Source organism: Ammospiza caudacuta, chromosome 2 (genome assembly GCF_027887145.1).
Source record: "Ammospiza caudacuta isolate bAmmCau1 chromosome 2, bAmmCau1.pri, whole genome shotgun sequence".
Taxonomy (NCBI): domain Eukaryota; kingdom Metazoa; phylum Chordata; class Aves; order Passeriformes; family Passerellidae; genus Ammospiza; species Ammospiza caudacuta.
The window spans coordinates 19,499,679-19,515,928 of NC_080594.1; positions in this window are offsets into that span (position 1 = coordinate 19,499,679).

A 16,250-nucleotide genomic window follows, 5' to 3' on the forward strand; every position below is an offset into this window, starting at 1 on the left:
AAATTCTGGGAGAAACTGAGTTTCCATAGGTTTTATGTCTCACACAGATATACTGCATTTATGGGGTTTTGCAACATTTATATTGGCCTTATATTGGGTAAGTCTACCCCACAAACACCCCCCTGCTTCCTGAGTCTCTATTCTCTTAAATTCTCCCCAGTGAATTAATAACTCCCAAAGTGATTAATGGGTACTGATGCCTTGGCTGCCGCGTTTGTTTCCTCCAGATATTCATAAAGCACTCAGACATCCTCCGGCATTCAAGTTTAGTAAAAAGCCTTGAGCTGTGGGAGCCATCTGACTCGAGAAATGATGGAGGGGGCTGGCACAAAGCTGCTGATCCTGCTCCTGCCAGACTGACTCAGATGATGTTCTCTGGAGGCCAGAAGAGATGAGCTGGAGCAGAGGGTAGCAGGGAAGACATGTCTGCGTCAGCCACAGCTCATATCTGTATCTGCCCTGCATGCCAGCACGTTGATAGCCACAGGCACCGGGGTCCCCTTTGTGGGGAGCTGCGCAGCGTTTTCTGTAAGAAAACCAGGGATGCTCTCCTGCTGCAAAGAGAAGGCTACAGCTGCAGCACGTACTTTTTCCCTGTTGCTAAGGTAACACATATCACACCCACACTGGCCTAGAAGCAAAACAGCGCACATGGGAAATTTCGGAGGGCCAGGAGCCTTGTGTGGGAGAGCACTGCTCTCTCAGGTGCTGCTGCCTCCTGTACTACCAAGCCAAGTCTCACAAATCCCTCAAAGATAACTCTTTGCACGCAGTTTCCCTGGTGGTGTTGGAGGTTGCTGTGCCATCCAGCCAAGTGTGCACCTGCAATACTTTGTCTTGTAATGCTCTGCCTTCTGCTGCTGAGAAATGTCTGCAATGCCTCTGCTTGCTGATGGTTTTGGGCAGCAGGACTGTGCAGAACAAGACAGTTCAGATGCCCACTGAAACAAAGGTTGGGCAGCTCTGCTTTCTGTTCTGAAGCAGGAACACAGAGCAACCCCTGCTGTAATACAAGAGCTGAATGCTTTTAACCACTTCCTAACATCACTCTTGTTTTGCCCAGCAGTACATGGTGTAGAAGCTCACAGAGAAACACATCTCAGCAGCTATGAAAAGCACAGTTGCTGTCGCAACACTGTGTTTAAATCCAAGTGCTCCAAAAGTGAGAGGTCATATATTTTGAAAACTGTCTGAGTCTCTCATTTATGACTTTCAAGGCACACTTCTGGTCTTTAAATTAGGCAACTTGTTTTGTTACCCCCAGTAGGCACGGATCTGCCATTTTATACTGTTTTACAGCTCTTTGGAATGCCACTGATCACTCTGTGGGGTCAGCAAGCTGTGACAGGCACAAGTCACGTACAAAAGCCAATGTACAGGAGGCAGTGGCTGCTGTGGCTGGCAGGAAGCTGCTGAAAAGTGACATAAAACCCTGAGTGCCTAAAGCAAAGGGTGTCAGTAGCTGTGATTTGTCAAACCGACTGTGAGGGCTGTCTCCCTTGGCAAGAAATGCAGTGGCCAGGCCTCCATCTGTGTTCCCGGACTCACTCACCACAGGTACCCTACCCTCACACAGAAACCACCCACACCCAGAGCTCACAAGGCAGCAACGTGATGGGTAATGCCTTGTTCTCCCTCAGGCTCCACAAAGGATTCACAGAGCAGCCTTTTATGCCTTTCCTTTCTGATCTGGAAACCTAAGCGTGCCGAGGTTAAATGAACTGACTAAAGTTGCATAATTAGCCAGTGGCAGAGCTGAGAATAGACACCATCTCCATTTTTTCAGGCCTAACATCTAACTCTCAGGCCCTTCTTCGGGGCATAGGCAGGCTAGCAAAACTGTATATCACAGCTGTATAGAATATGACATTTTTAGAGCAGGCTCAACTCTGAGCTTACTATGGTTCTGAAAAAACAAACAAACAAACAAACAAACGAAAACCAAACCCAACAAAAACACAGGAAAAAAATCTTTTTACGAGTGCTCCTGCCTGGATAAGAAGGTAAAAATGGAATTCAAGTGACATTTATAAATATTAATGGACTTCTAAGCACTAGCACATTAAATAAGTTCCCAAGGGCCAAAGCCTGAATTAACTTTGAGTAATACTTGCTGAAGACTTAGGCAAAAATAAAGCAATGCTGTGAAGAAATGTTAACCTTTCACAGATGTGTGGTAGGGATAAAATGCAGTCATTTGTCCTCCATTTAAAAACAAATTGTTTTAGGGAAACAGTGCTTCTTTCATGCTCCCAACCCTCCCCTTCTTTGCTTACTGTCTTTCTACTCTTGTTGTGTATTTGAATGTGTTTTTTTGCAATTTCCTTTCTTCAGCTGGTGCTGTAGCTGCTGGGATTCATCAGGCAACTTAGTGACATTAGTGACTTAGGGGGGGATGTAGGAGACAAGAAATCCTGTTCACTCTTGCTCAACAGAAAGCACTCTGGGAAAGGTTCAGCTAACAGCAAGATAAGGGGTCAAAACTCCAGCCTGTGAAACTCTCCTGCCATGAGGGCTTCTGAAAGCACGTTTGTGTTCCAGGTCACTGAACTCCCACTGCAGGCTGCAGCTGAGACAGCCGAGCAGATAACCTGGGGGTTACCTGCAGCTGTCCTCCACTTACATAAGACCTGGAGAACTGGATCAGGTTATTGACAAGCCAAGAGGAATTACATGTCACGGTAGCTAGGCAGTGAAGATGGTGATCTGCTTTCATCTTAGGCATTTTGCTCCTTCCAAGAACATCCTGTAATAGTGAAGCAGTATGTCTCATTCCAGGGAAAGGTTCAGCTAAGTTACTTGGTTCTCAGGGGTTCTAGAAACCTCTCATTTCACCAGATTCACTCAGAGAGAGGGTCAGTTTTCTATTCTTCAATTTAAGGAGAAATGTTCACAGCTTTGAATCTTTTTAAAGACATGCCTTCCATGCAGTGCAAGTCAGAGTCCCTTTTGATGTCAGAGAGAGTTAGGTTCTACCTGTCCTCAAATATCTGGCTCAGTCACCTAAATGCATTTACAAATCTGGCCTTAGCAGCTTTCATTAGTGGCTGGCAGGTCTCTGAGCACAGAGAACACACTGTCCTCCACACTAGTGAGTCTTTGTTAGCAGTGCACCCATTATGTTCAATTAGTCACAGCATGGAGCATATGCTGACCGTGCCTTGCACTTTGCCTGTCTGTCCTGCCTGGGGGCACCTAGCAGCCCAGCCCAGCCCAGCCACCACCCAGGTTCTGCAGCCTACAAATGCAGGCCCAGGGCAACACAGTGCCACTGCCTGCACCAACACAACAAGATCCCTGCATCACAGCCAGCAGAGAAAAAGGCTGTGCCTGCTCCTGCTCAGCACTGCAGCCACAGCGATGTCCCCTATGAAATCACACCCATGGACAAGAACAGTACGTTTTGTGAGATGTCTGCAGACACCCATGCCCACTGACTCTCCAAGGGCTGCAGACTGGCTGGCTGGCTGCCTTCAGCCAGGATGGGCTGAAGATCAGCTGAGGCCTCCTAGACTTCCTTGACATGGCACACTCTCAGTGTGGTCTTGTGCGTTGTCCTCTCCCTCCTCCTCCTCCTTAGCCCCACCCCAGTCTGCTGCTGTCTTTCAAAAAATCCATAGAAATAAAATTATCATTAAGATGTCTGCCTCTGGCAGTTTTTTCTTTGGAAATAATTATAATTGGCTGCGGCGGTTAAAAACTTATCGGTGTAGACAGATGACAGACAGTACAATCACATAAGCTTCCCTCTCAGAAAATCAAGCTAAAACCCATTTATCATCCTGGATGGAAACAAAAGGTCTCCTTTGAAGAGCCAGGCTGTGAAAACACAAAGAGAAGACTGTTATGCCCATGTATTAAATATGTGGTAGGTAACCAAGCACAAGCAGTCCATTTGCAGCACGATGATACTGTAGTAATAATAACATCACTGCTTTCATCTGAGGAATACCTAGACAGGGACGTATCAGCCCCCTCAGAGGCAGTAACTGAGGTCCCAAGAGGATAATTAAGCCACAAGGACCTGAAGAGTGACTGCACCACAAACACAGAAAAATGTAAGCATATTCACATAGTGTCTATAAGGACTACTGGCATGGGGATCCACTGCTGGACATGGATTACTTATTCCTGGAGTAAGTCATTAACTGCCCTCTCCCAGAAAACAGAAGAGTTTTGATTCCTAGGTATATCTCCAAAGCTCAATCTCCTGGAACCACCTTTCCTGTGGCAGTTCACATGCCATCCCCAGGAGGAGTCTGTGCCATCTTCACTAAGCTTCTTAGAGGAGCCCAGGCTCCTTTGTGCAGCTCTTAGAATCACAGAATGATTTGGGTTGGAAGGGACCTTAAAGATCATCTAGTTCCAATTCCCATCACACCCCTGCCACATGCAAGGACAGTTTCTACTAGACCATGTTGCTCAAAATCCCATCCAACCTGGCCTTCAACAGTTCCAGGGATGGCACATCCACAGCTTCTCTCTGCAGCCTATTCCAGTGTCTCACCACCCTCACAGCTAATAATTTCTTCCTAACATCTAATGTAAATCCCTCTGTCAGTTTAAAGCCTCCTTGTCCGATCACTACCCGCCCTTGTCAATAGTCCCTCTCCAGCTCTCTTGCAGGTCTCTTTAGGTTCTGGGCTGCTGCTCTAACAGCTCCCTGGAGCCTTCTTTTCTCTAGGCTGGACAACCCCAACACTCTCAGCCTTATCCTCCCTCTATCTTGGTTCAGCAGCTCTCAGTCTCCAACTGGGCAGGCTAATCCAGCCACCCTACACAGTCTTATTTTTTCAGTAGTTATTTTTTGCAAATTTTAACATCTGGCATCTCCTTGGCCTGAATGGTTTCTAATGGCATGCGGGTTGGCATTCATTGATTTTATTCTTAATGCATCCAAATTCAGGTTGGGTGCAATTGTGGAGGTAAGTGGGAGGGCTTCTTTCGGTGCTAATTTGAAACAGTTAAACAATTCCTAAGAATTCCTGAGATGTTTTTAAGCAAATGAAATCTGGGTGAGGAAAATGGTTGTCTTGTGGAAGTTGCTGACTACCCAGTACATATGAACAGATGATAGCCTCAAATTCCATGAGACATGCTTGGATCTCTTGGTATTTGCAGAGACACAAAGGAAAATATTGTTAGCATGCAAGCAGTTGTTGTATGGGAGAGGGATGAGAAGGGAATAGAGAGGAGGGAGGATGGGAGAGATCAGGGTGGAGAAATATCAGAAACAGAACTGTGCAAAATGCTTTCTCTAGGTTTAGTTCTCAGGATTACAGTCAGTCTACCAATAAATTCACTAATTGACATACCTCACGTGGAGCACATTAATGTCACAACTATGTCACTTGGCCAAGTGTTTGATTTCACAGACTAACTCTTCTGCCTTTGGATGACATTGTGGATGGTTTCTACTTTTATTTTAAAATAGTCTTCTTGGCTTCCAACAGCTTTGCCTGGTTAAATTTCCCCTTCTAGCTAAAAAAAGAAATTAGACTGATCTCTTTTGGCAGCTGTGAAATGGTTGCATATTGTGTATGTTTTCCTGATAAGCTTGCATGAAATGGAATTGGTTTTCTTTTGATGGATACACCCCTTTCAGCACAATGTCCCCACAAGATTAGCAAGTGTTTAATTTTTTTAGAAACTTTTTATGTACATGTAATGTCATGTATGCTACTTCTATGGAGCATTATGAGTAACACATGAAGATGTTTGAACAGGGAAACTGATTGAGGAATGTTTCCCCAGTGACTGTGCAACATGTTTGTGATGATGTGTAGTTTGCTAGCCACAAAGCTTCAGTTGATGGCAAGAACTCTGTGAGATCTGGGCCAAATTCAGGTGCTGTAGAATATATGAAGTGTCTGTGCTGGGTCTGCCCTAAAAGCAGTTTGGCCCCATGTTCTGTAATGACAGTGCCCAGATGTGGGTGCCTGGGGACAAGGGCAAACATGCAACAGTCCTGACTTTCTTGGGTCCCCAACATCCAGTCTATTTTAGCTCAGACTCCCTGAGCTCCTGTTTTCTGCATGTATTAGAGCCCACAGTGGAGAGAGAGGAGATGCAACTGAAGACAACAGATACTACACTGAAAATCATAGAGGATGAATGTGATTGTTCTGACTTCTTGTATGGTTATGTGCATGAGCCTCAGCCTACCCTGTGTTTCAATGCAATGATATTATTAAGAATACAATCAATGAATGACAAAGGAGATGTTCCAAGGCAACAGGGAAAAGGCCAAAATAAGTATAAAAGGGTAATAATATTACATATGATCTTTATTATTATAATAGTATGAGGTAAAGGGGCTGGCATTATTATTATAATAGTATGAGATAAAGGGGCTGGCATTCTGCCATTCTTTTCCCTAATATTTAATTTAGCCATGAAGGTCTTTCAAAATTGTATTCATGAGAGTCCAGAGAGGAGTGACCAACAAGGAATCTATTCTGTCTTGAAAGTAAAAGCTTTTGTGAGGTGGAGGTAAGATCATTTAATAGTTTCTCTGACAAAACCTCTCAAGAATAAATTCAAATAAAAGAAAAAAGAATTACTGGGATAATTAGCAGAGTATTTTAGTTTTAGTTATTATGTACTGTTTGCCTGTCTGTATGGTGAAACTTTTCAGTACTGGTAGGACCCAATAATGGCTAATGGACAATCACAGACTGGCATTACAGGTGGCAGCTAGACCACCAGTGCAAGCTGGTTGTGCAGCTGGTTGTGCATTCCCAACAGAAAATTCCCTGATGCCTTCCTTGCCTCTGTTTCCTATTCTTTATCTTCTCCAGGGGCTGCTGAGCTGACTGCATAGGGTGAGGGGCAGACAGGGCTCATACCAGATTAGTTTTCAGCCTGATCTGTGAGCTCTTCAGGCTCATCACACTGCTGTGCATTGGCAACTCGTGCAGAGAAGTGATAGAAACGGGCAGATGAGGAAACAAAATGGGCAGCTGAACACACCCACAGCAGCTTCTTGTTAGCTCAGCTTATCCCAGCAAGAAAACTTGAGTCCCAGGCCATGTTTGCGTTTCCCCACTGTAACTGTCCAGCAGAGTGCCCCATCTCTGGACAGGCTCCATTAACACCTGCCTGAGCGGCTCTAAAGAGCTGGGGCTGCCGAGGCTTTCCAAGCCAGTGCACAAGGCACTGCCATCTCCAGCCTGGTGATCCCTGTGGGGCCAGCAGTCTTCCCAGGCAGACTGGCCCAGGCCAGGGCACACAGACATATGGTTGGTCTGTGGCTCTGGGGCAGGATGCCAGGGACAGGCAGCGCTCCAGCTGAACCCTAGCTGGAATCTGCTATTGGTTTGTACAGTATTTTGGCCTCCTCGTGGACATTTTTCCACCTGAGTTGAGTTATCCATGAGTATTTTCAACCAACTTGTCATCAGAAGTCTTCAGTTTGGAGTAGGGACAAAGAAGAAACAAGGATGAAATTAATTTTCTGAGTTACAGGAAGCAACTTTAAATTTAGCTTATGGCTCTCCTCAAAGAGCAGGTCTCCAACAGATGCTTTTTTCAACTAAGTTTTGTTTAACTATAACTGTCTTTAAACCTGCCTGAAGTGATAATTGTGGGTTCTCCCTTTGACACCAAATTTGAACTTGCAAACAAGAATAAAAAGGGAAGTGTTCCAACAGGAACTTCACTGGAGGTACCACGGGTCAACTGAAAAAATCTGCAAAACAGCTTTAGTTTTGTTTGAAATTTCCCTATGACTTGTGAAAATTATACCAAACATGCAACATTAAATTCCTCTTTATCTACCAGTTAGCAGGAGTTCAATGCAGCTCATCTCCATAAAGAAAGAAAAACAAAAGCAAGAGGGAAAACAGCGCCCTGGAAAGGGTTACTTAAAGAATTTTTCCCTCTCCTCCTCAAGGCTGTAACAAAACAGGCTTGTAGCCGTTATGGGTAGGGCCTTGCTTGTACTACTGCAAGAGTTTGCACAAGATTTAACTGTTTCATTGTGGCTGCAGCAAAAAATGCAGTATCTCCCTGCAGAACAGTGGGAACTGCTCCAGCTATTCAGAGACCAGAACTGGAAGAGCTGCTAACAAAGGAGGTTTATGTGGAAACCAGCACTATTCCCACATACTCAGCTCACTGGTTTCTGTCTTCCTCCTCCTCCCCCTTTCCTCTTCTTCCGTTTAGAATTTCCTTTGCTTGTGTATCTGTTTCTGAATTGGCTTAGACTCTTGTCCTCACCTAACCTTTTAACTCTTCTGTTTTTTCTCCTCTCCTTATTTCATTTCTTCTTGTGGCTTTTGGACACCCAAGGTAGCTGTAAACAGGTTTGTTTGTTTGTGGTGTTTGTGTGTGTGCACAGGCTGGTGGGAATGTCCCATGAATTCTGTTAGTTTACATTAAGGCTGTAGACAACTTCCATTTCTTATCAGTCTGTCCTCCTCACCCTCTATACCTCTTTTTACCTCCTTCAATGATCTGTACCTTTTTCTTACTGTGTGCTTTTCTCCTACTTTTCACTCTCACAGCAAATATGCTCATTCCAGTCCTATCTTCTTCCTTGCTGGCTTTTCTCTGCAAATCAGAAATCCTTTCTGCCCTTCTTCATGACAGAGACATACTCTTCCACCTACTGATGACTCTTCCCATGTTGCAGCATTGCCATTTCCTTTTTGGGGTTGTTTTTGTCCATGGGCATGTCCAACTGTTTCTTCGTGTTCCCCAGCTTTTGTCTTCCAAGTCTGTAATTCATGGGAATGGTCACTTCTACCATGTCCTTAACTCTGCCTTTCTTCCCTCTACATGCTGGTAGTGTTGCGGATACCTGTAGAGTCTCAGTTCCATTTTCACCTGTCTCCAAGGCAGAGGGTGTACTGTCTGCAAGTTAGGCTGGCCACTGAAAGCAAGCCCCTTCTTTGCCTGAAGCAACTTTTTGTAGAAGTCCAGAGTCACTTCCTTCTGATAAGGTGGTATGTAAGCCTGGGAATATGATTTCTGGGTAAAGCAAGGTGTGGCTCCCTCATGTAACTGCCCTGGCTGGTCACGTGCTAGGAACCACAAGCAGCAGGAAAGCTTAAATGCTGTTGTTTCCTGCATGTCCTGGTAAGTGTAATGCAAAACAGTCACTCAGAATAGCAACTGTCACTTGAAAAATATGACTCATTTTGACACTCTTGTATGTTTTAACTGTATACCATTTGTAGGGCTCTAATGACTCAGTGTGAAGATTTGCCTGAACAGCTTGTGAAAGGCAGGTCAGTGCTAGAATTAGTCTGAGTCCACAGCAGCTCTTCTAGGCCCTCAGTGAAAGGGGCCCCTGAGCACTGACAGCTGTATTCCAACATAGGGCGAAAAGCACCAAGAGGAGAAGAGACTTTTAGTACTAACCTGACCAGCCACTGAAAACAGATGCCTTTTTGTCTGGCTTTTATTTTGAAATGGCCAATAAGAACAGATCAGCACTGGTACCATTGTCTGTAATAAATGTGTCTTCACATGCAGTGGAAGACTGTGGTGTGTTGTAAACAATCACAGCACTGAGTAAAGCATAATTGATCACACAAGTGCCACAAAGGATACATTTGCCAAAGCATGGTTTAAAGATTGGGATCTGTATAATAGAGCTGGCACACTTAAGACACGGTGAAAAGGAGCTATCAGCATTTTCTGGGATGAAATATAGGATGGATTGTCATAAAAAGACTTAATAACTCTTTACTATTATTGCATTTTCTTCATCACAGTAAAGCTTTATCTGCTGCTTGTCAGAAGGTCCCTCACACTTACAAACTGGTATTTTGTATTCAGAGTCTCTAAAAAATAAATTACATGCTTCATCTCAAATGCAGACTTAGTTACTGTTGAGCACTGAAAGATCTTCTGTATGCTACGGGTCTTGCTCATTGCTATATTCTTCAAGCTTTATGTTGGGATCCCTCTGCTAAAATCAGGGATGGCAAATTCAGGTGTTTAGAGACAAAGCATGAAAATCTGGGTGATGCAAGAAATATTACAGCTTTCTAGAAGATACATTGTCTGGCCATATCCTTTTCCATTTCTTCTTTTCTTCCACCACTGAACAGAACAACTTTTTCTCACAAATGAAAGCTTTGCTCCTCCTACCTTATGCTGGTAAAGGTCAAGTTAAGCTGCTTTGAAACTCTGGGTATCAACACAACTCTTTGTGGTGCAGATAAAAAGGAAGATTTTTTTTTTCCAGATGCAGATGGTTTTGAAAGGTGCAACATAAAAATGTCTGTCCACCAGACAGAGATAAATGATCCGGCCTAAATTCTGAGGCTTCAGGCATAAAAGTTGTTGCATATATAAAAGAGAGAGGTGGTGAAGATCTGAAAAAACACAGGTGAGATAGGAAAGCCTATCCTTACTCAGAATGTTTAGCCTGACCCCAAAAACTAGTCAAGACATCAATATAAGAAGAATACTTGTATTTGTGAGCAGTATCTGTGTCTTATTTTCTGCTGTTTGTTTGATTCATTCTAGGCACAAAAGTTATCACTTGGCTTCTTCACCACCTCCTTCTCCCCTAGATTAGAGCAATCAGTGGAACACTGAGTTTTGGTTAGCGGCTTTTAGCAGAAGGGTGACAAGCCCCATGGTGTTCCCCTTCCCTCTGTATGTAGCTGTACTAGCAAATCCAGTCTGCCCAGCCTTCTGCAGTTTCTCATAGGAGACAAGCATCCTAGAGGCTGTGGTTTCTCTGACAGGAAGTGGGACCAGCTTCCTGTTTTTTATCTTGTGACACCCACACTGGATCAGTGTCAGCCGTAGCTGCTCACAGGTGGCACTCTACAGAGACACACCAAGCTAGCTCCACCCAGCTTAGCAGATGCTCAGAGGGACTGACCACATCCGTTATTTTCAGATCATGTTGTCAAATCAGAGAGGCATACACTGTGCACTTCAGAGACGAGCATTAACCAGTAGCAACAAATGGAATAAAACTAAGCGAAGGCATGTTTTGTCCATTTAAGCCAAGATAGTATGGAAGAGCTTTTTAAAAGAAGCTCTTTCATTCTATCCACATTAATTTGTTACCTGTTTATCAATCCTGTTCACAACTGAGAGAAAACTGAACCGGCTTTCAGTTGATTATCTTCTCTAACACAGTTACCTGCAATTCCTTTTCTCGGTAAGAGTTCTCACAAACCCAAACATATTAATAGGTATGTCCTTATTCAAACAAAAATCAGCAGACTGGACTACTTATAGAAAAAACCCTCCAAATCTGCCATGCCTTGCCAGAGTATAATCATCTGTCCCAGGAAAAGTGTTCTCAGAACAGTATTTTTTATTCTTTGTTGTCAATATTATATAGCTGAAGATGATGAAAATCTTCAAGAATGTTTTACTTGAATTTACAGGCACTCTACAGAAGGCTGTGGTGAAATGGCTGCTGGACAAATTACTACAAAATTAATGAGTGACCCTTTTAAGATCACAGTTTTCATTGTTTTTACTGTTGTTAGACAGCATTTGATAAACTCAGCAGAAATCCTTCCTGCCATCATATCAGGAACTTGAACACCTCCTGTAACAAAGGAAATTATGTTCAACAGATGCTGTCAGACCTTTTGAAACCTTCTGCACCATTTTTGGCACTAATTTCCAGGAAAATTTCACAAACAGCCTGTCCCTTTTGGTCTGACTAATGGCTTGTATTCTTTCCCAAATGGATTCTTTGAAGAGAGGCAAAATGCTCATGGACAAGCCATGCTGAAGGAGGACAGGGAGAACTCTCTAAAACCTTACAAGAGCCCTCCTACCAAGATACAACAAGAAAATTCTGCCCTAAAACTAGAGGAGGGATGGGAAACTTTTTGTCCAGGGGATGCCTACACTTCACAGTTTAAGTAACACACTTCTTTGTGTTACTACTGAATAACACTAAGGTGTCATTTGAAGTATTGTCATCCTTTGAAAAACACAAAAACAAGAAAATATTTTTGAATTAACAATTGCAATTAGTGCATGATCAAGAGGAATATTATTAGAAATAATTATTCTGTTCTTCTGACCTTAAAATATTCACCTCTGTTGATTTTTACAACAGGATGCATGTGAGTATCTCAGCTACTTCTGGGATGGAGTAATGAAATATATTCAATCCTAACTGCTAAGACCAGGAATGAAAAAGAACAGAGTAAAACTAAGCAGTTAGTGAAAGACTAGCATTATTGAAATCATTACTTGCTCTCAACCCTGCACATTCCAGTGTTGCGTGGGAATAATTGTGAAATGGTAGGGCTGTTACTAGGAAGCTGAAAGACAGACATTTCCAGCAACACCAAGCCCCGGAGCAATAGCTAAGTATGAGCCTATGCATGAGAAAGCCCTGGTAATGGCATTTGCTCAATATAAAAATACATCAAAAGGAGGAAATGGCAGATGAAAATAACCTTTGCTATCTCCAAGCCTTCTGTGGAAAGTCCCTACATCCCTTATGAGCAGTATTCATGCAGAAAAGCCAGGGCTCATATCCTCTGTTTACTTTACTCTCACGGATACTGATTAACTTTTCCTGGGCTTTGTTTCCCACCTTTTCCAGATATCACCCAACCATTTCCTGCAACATGAATCCATCCAGAAGCAAGGGGAAAGCAGTGAGGCTGCAGGAAGTAGGCCAGGGTTTTCACAGGCATGTTGCTGTGCTGCTGGTGCTGGCCCCGGGAGAGGCCAGCGTGCGCCCGGGCCTGTGCGCATGCACGTGCAGCTGCCTTGTGGGTACACTGCAGCATTGACATCCCCGCACGGGCACGCGGCCAGCGCGGCAGCACAGCATCAACCAACTCCTTCTTTCTCTAATTAACATTTGTCAAACTTGGAGAGGAGCCCAGCATGCAAAATTTGGATGCAAAATTCAAAGAGCACAGAAGCTGGAAATGTTCACACACAAGCTCTTCATTTATGCTTAGGTTTTTTTATAGGTCATGCACTTACTGTAACTTACAATAGGCAATACTAATAATTTTTTTGTATGTCACAGTGAAGAGTAGAGCTGTACTCCAAAAAAAGTAGCAAAGTTTAACAGTAAGTGGACATAAAGCTTTCCCTTCCAAGAAAAAATTCTTCCTTTAGTTCCCCTTTTGGGTAGGTAAAAAGGGGAAGGCCTTTAACGCCATCAGCAGACAGGAGTGAGAATATTTTGACCAGATCTAGGAGTTGTTTATAACAGTGTTTTCTCAAACTCACGTGAAGTCATCCAGCTTCCTGCACAGCACTCAGCAATGCAAGTTCAAATGATTAAGCTGACTCAGTGCTGAAACAATGAATTCTTGGCATATGCTTGAAAGCCACTTTTAAACTCCTGTGATTTCAGCTGCCAGCTCTGTAGAAGGTTCTCTGGGAGAGAAATAGATTAAAAGGTAAAAAAATAGCCCTTTGCGCTTTTTATCAGCACAGCAATTCATGCTATCTGCTGACATTAGAAGAGAATGGGGAGTGAGGTATTCTATTTATTAAAGTAAAAAGGTAATGCATGTAATCACTCTCAGGTATCCTAAATGGCCTATAAACAGCACCTCTAATAGAGTACCTGGCACTAAGCACTGGGAACTATTTCTAGTTCCCAGCAGGGCACTTACATCCTAGCCTAGATAAAAGACAGCGAAATAAGACATTGGGTCATGTTATGAGGTTCAGAGGTACTTCAGAGCTAAAGAAACTCTAAAAAGTAATATGCTGCAATAGTTCCTGGAACTTTAAGGAGTACATGCAAGACAGTGAGCTGGCTACTGATTGTTATGAACAAAAATTCGGTTAATATTTTTTTTTGTGAGAAAAAGTTACAAAGAGGCAGCCAGATCACTGGCCCTGCCCAAGTTCTGCGTGTTTTGTTATTGTAATCACGGGTCGTTGTGGTTAATTGCTCCTTTTGTATCAGCAGAGCCCTGCCCGAGGCTAAGTTGTACCTTTCTCAGAATAGGGAAGACACCTGAGAAGGTGGGGGGGGGTTATGCAAAGTGACTCCCAAGACCAGAATGCTGTGTGGGTCCCCCGCTGTACTGAAAAGACCCCAAAAACAACGAGCCAAATAAGAGTTGAGAGACTGGAGTGATGTCTGGATGTGAGGAGCGGAATGCTGGGCCTGCAAGAAATGCTGGAAACTTTCATCGTTCCTCACCCTGTCCTGGAGATCCCCCGGGCCAGGTCTGGGGGGGAGCGAGACGCGGCCCACACCAACATCTGACGGGGACACCACGCCCTAGAGGCTCCCACGAGGATCTGATCCCCAGCCCTGCCCCTGGTGGACAGAGCTGTGCATATCCTCCTCCTCTGAGTCGCCCTGGGAGAGATGACGGACGCTGCAAACCCGCCGAGCCGCCCAATCCTGAGCTGATCATTTTTAATAAAGATAGTAAAAAGAAGAAGTCTCCTGGCCCTATTTATTTCACTGATGAGCCTCCTCAATAACATGTTTCCAAAACCCAAGTAGTCAGCTCATACCAGGGCCACATACAAGACTGAACTATTGCAATCCTCCTGGCAAGAACAAAACCCATGGCTTCTCTAACAAAAGTGAGCAAATGAATCTCCTTCTTTCTCTCTCTGCACGATTTCTGGGTCTGTCTACAGCCAGCTTCTACCTGGCTTCTAGGTAAAATCTGAAAATACCTCTGTCCTGATGCTCCAGAGAACTGAAAATTTTAATAGACCTTGGAAGAGGACAAAAGTTAACTCTTGTGAATAGTCCTTTCCAAAATCCTCTCCAGATGAAGAGAGACTCTTTTTATGGAACAGCTTTGTGTGCATCCTACTAACTTAGGGACATCTTTGTTTCATTGGACTTCCGTTCTGACACTGCATTAGATAATGAGCAGTGCAGGATGTAATGTGAACCAAGTGAGTTAATTTTAATGTGGCTTCTGCTTCTTGCACTGATTCAGCCACGGACTAATTACACAGATCTTTGCTTCTCTAGAAGGGCCTTTCAGGCTGCTTGTGACAGGCCTCACAAGCAGCTTGTGACAAGCAGCTCCCCTCTGCTTTTAAGGAAGATGGTGTGGCCACTTGCTGGATCAGTAAGGCCGCTTTCAAAGCAGGGTCAAGTGCTTTTACTATCTCAAGGGGCAAATTCCACTCTGCCAGATGACAATTAAAGGCCATGTATCACTGATACCAGCGATAACAACAGAATTGTTCTACTTAAATGACAGCAGTTTCAGACAGTACCATTAAAAATAATGTAGATCAATTCCAGATAATTAGCACGGTATTTTAGAATTACTTTGGCACAAAGGAGGCTTTTCTTCCAGAGATTTTTGTCACATTAGAGGGTTTTTTGCCATGCTTGTCTTAACAGATTCATTTCTAATAGAATAAGAGGCTCAGTTCATAAGGAAAGGTTTTTGATTAATCATGTTTGTTGTATTAGCATGAAGGAGGAGTTTTTTTGAGGAAAGCATTTACATAAACAACATTTATACAACACAACATTGCAATCCAAAAGCGTTAGTGAGCTGCTTTGCAGGCAATGCAGAAGGGAGTTGCTGAATCTTAAGTTGAAGTAAAGCCACTGTTAAAGTAAATATGCAGTAGCAACAGCACCTAACAAAGGGAACATGAATAATAACTTTTCTAATTTCAGCTGAATGTGGGAGGATATAGGTAGGCAGCAAAAGGAGCTGGAAACCAATTTCCAGTGTGATTCATAGAGATTTTCAGCAGTAGTTTGCACAGGTAAATTGTAATAGTCGACATTTACAGATATATTTTCACTTATTAAAATTCCATAGGTTTAGGGCTTTTTCTTTTTTGGATAATGAAATACAAACTTATACTGAAATACAAACTTTTTTTGGATAATGAAATACAAACTTATACTGGCTCACAGTACTGACTGTGTCAAGTATCTTGACTTTCAGACACAGAACTGGTCCACTGATTCTGCAAAATACTGCTCACATTTAAGTGAGAGAAATGATTTGTCAGATGAATGGAATAGCCTGCAGAAGTTCGGTGAGGATTTTAACACCACTGGAATTGTACTAATATCACTAATGGCTCATGCATAACCAGAACCAAAAGGATGTACTAGTACATCAATAAGGTTATTTCTTTGCTCCATACTCCTTCATTACCACTAACATCTGGAATCACTTTTTACCTACACATTTACTAAGACAAAGCAAGCTCCCTGTTGCCATTACATTCCCAGCCCCTTCCTCCTACATTTTTCTTCTTGTTCTGTATTACTCAACTAGATTTGGTAACATTTTTCCTTCACAGAAATCAAAAGTGGGTGTTCTGAC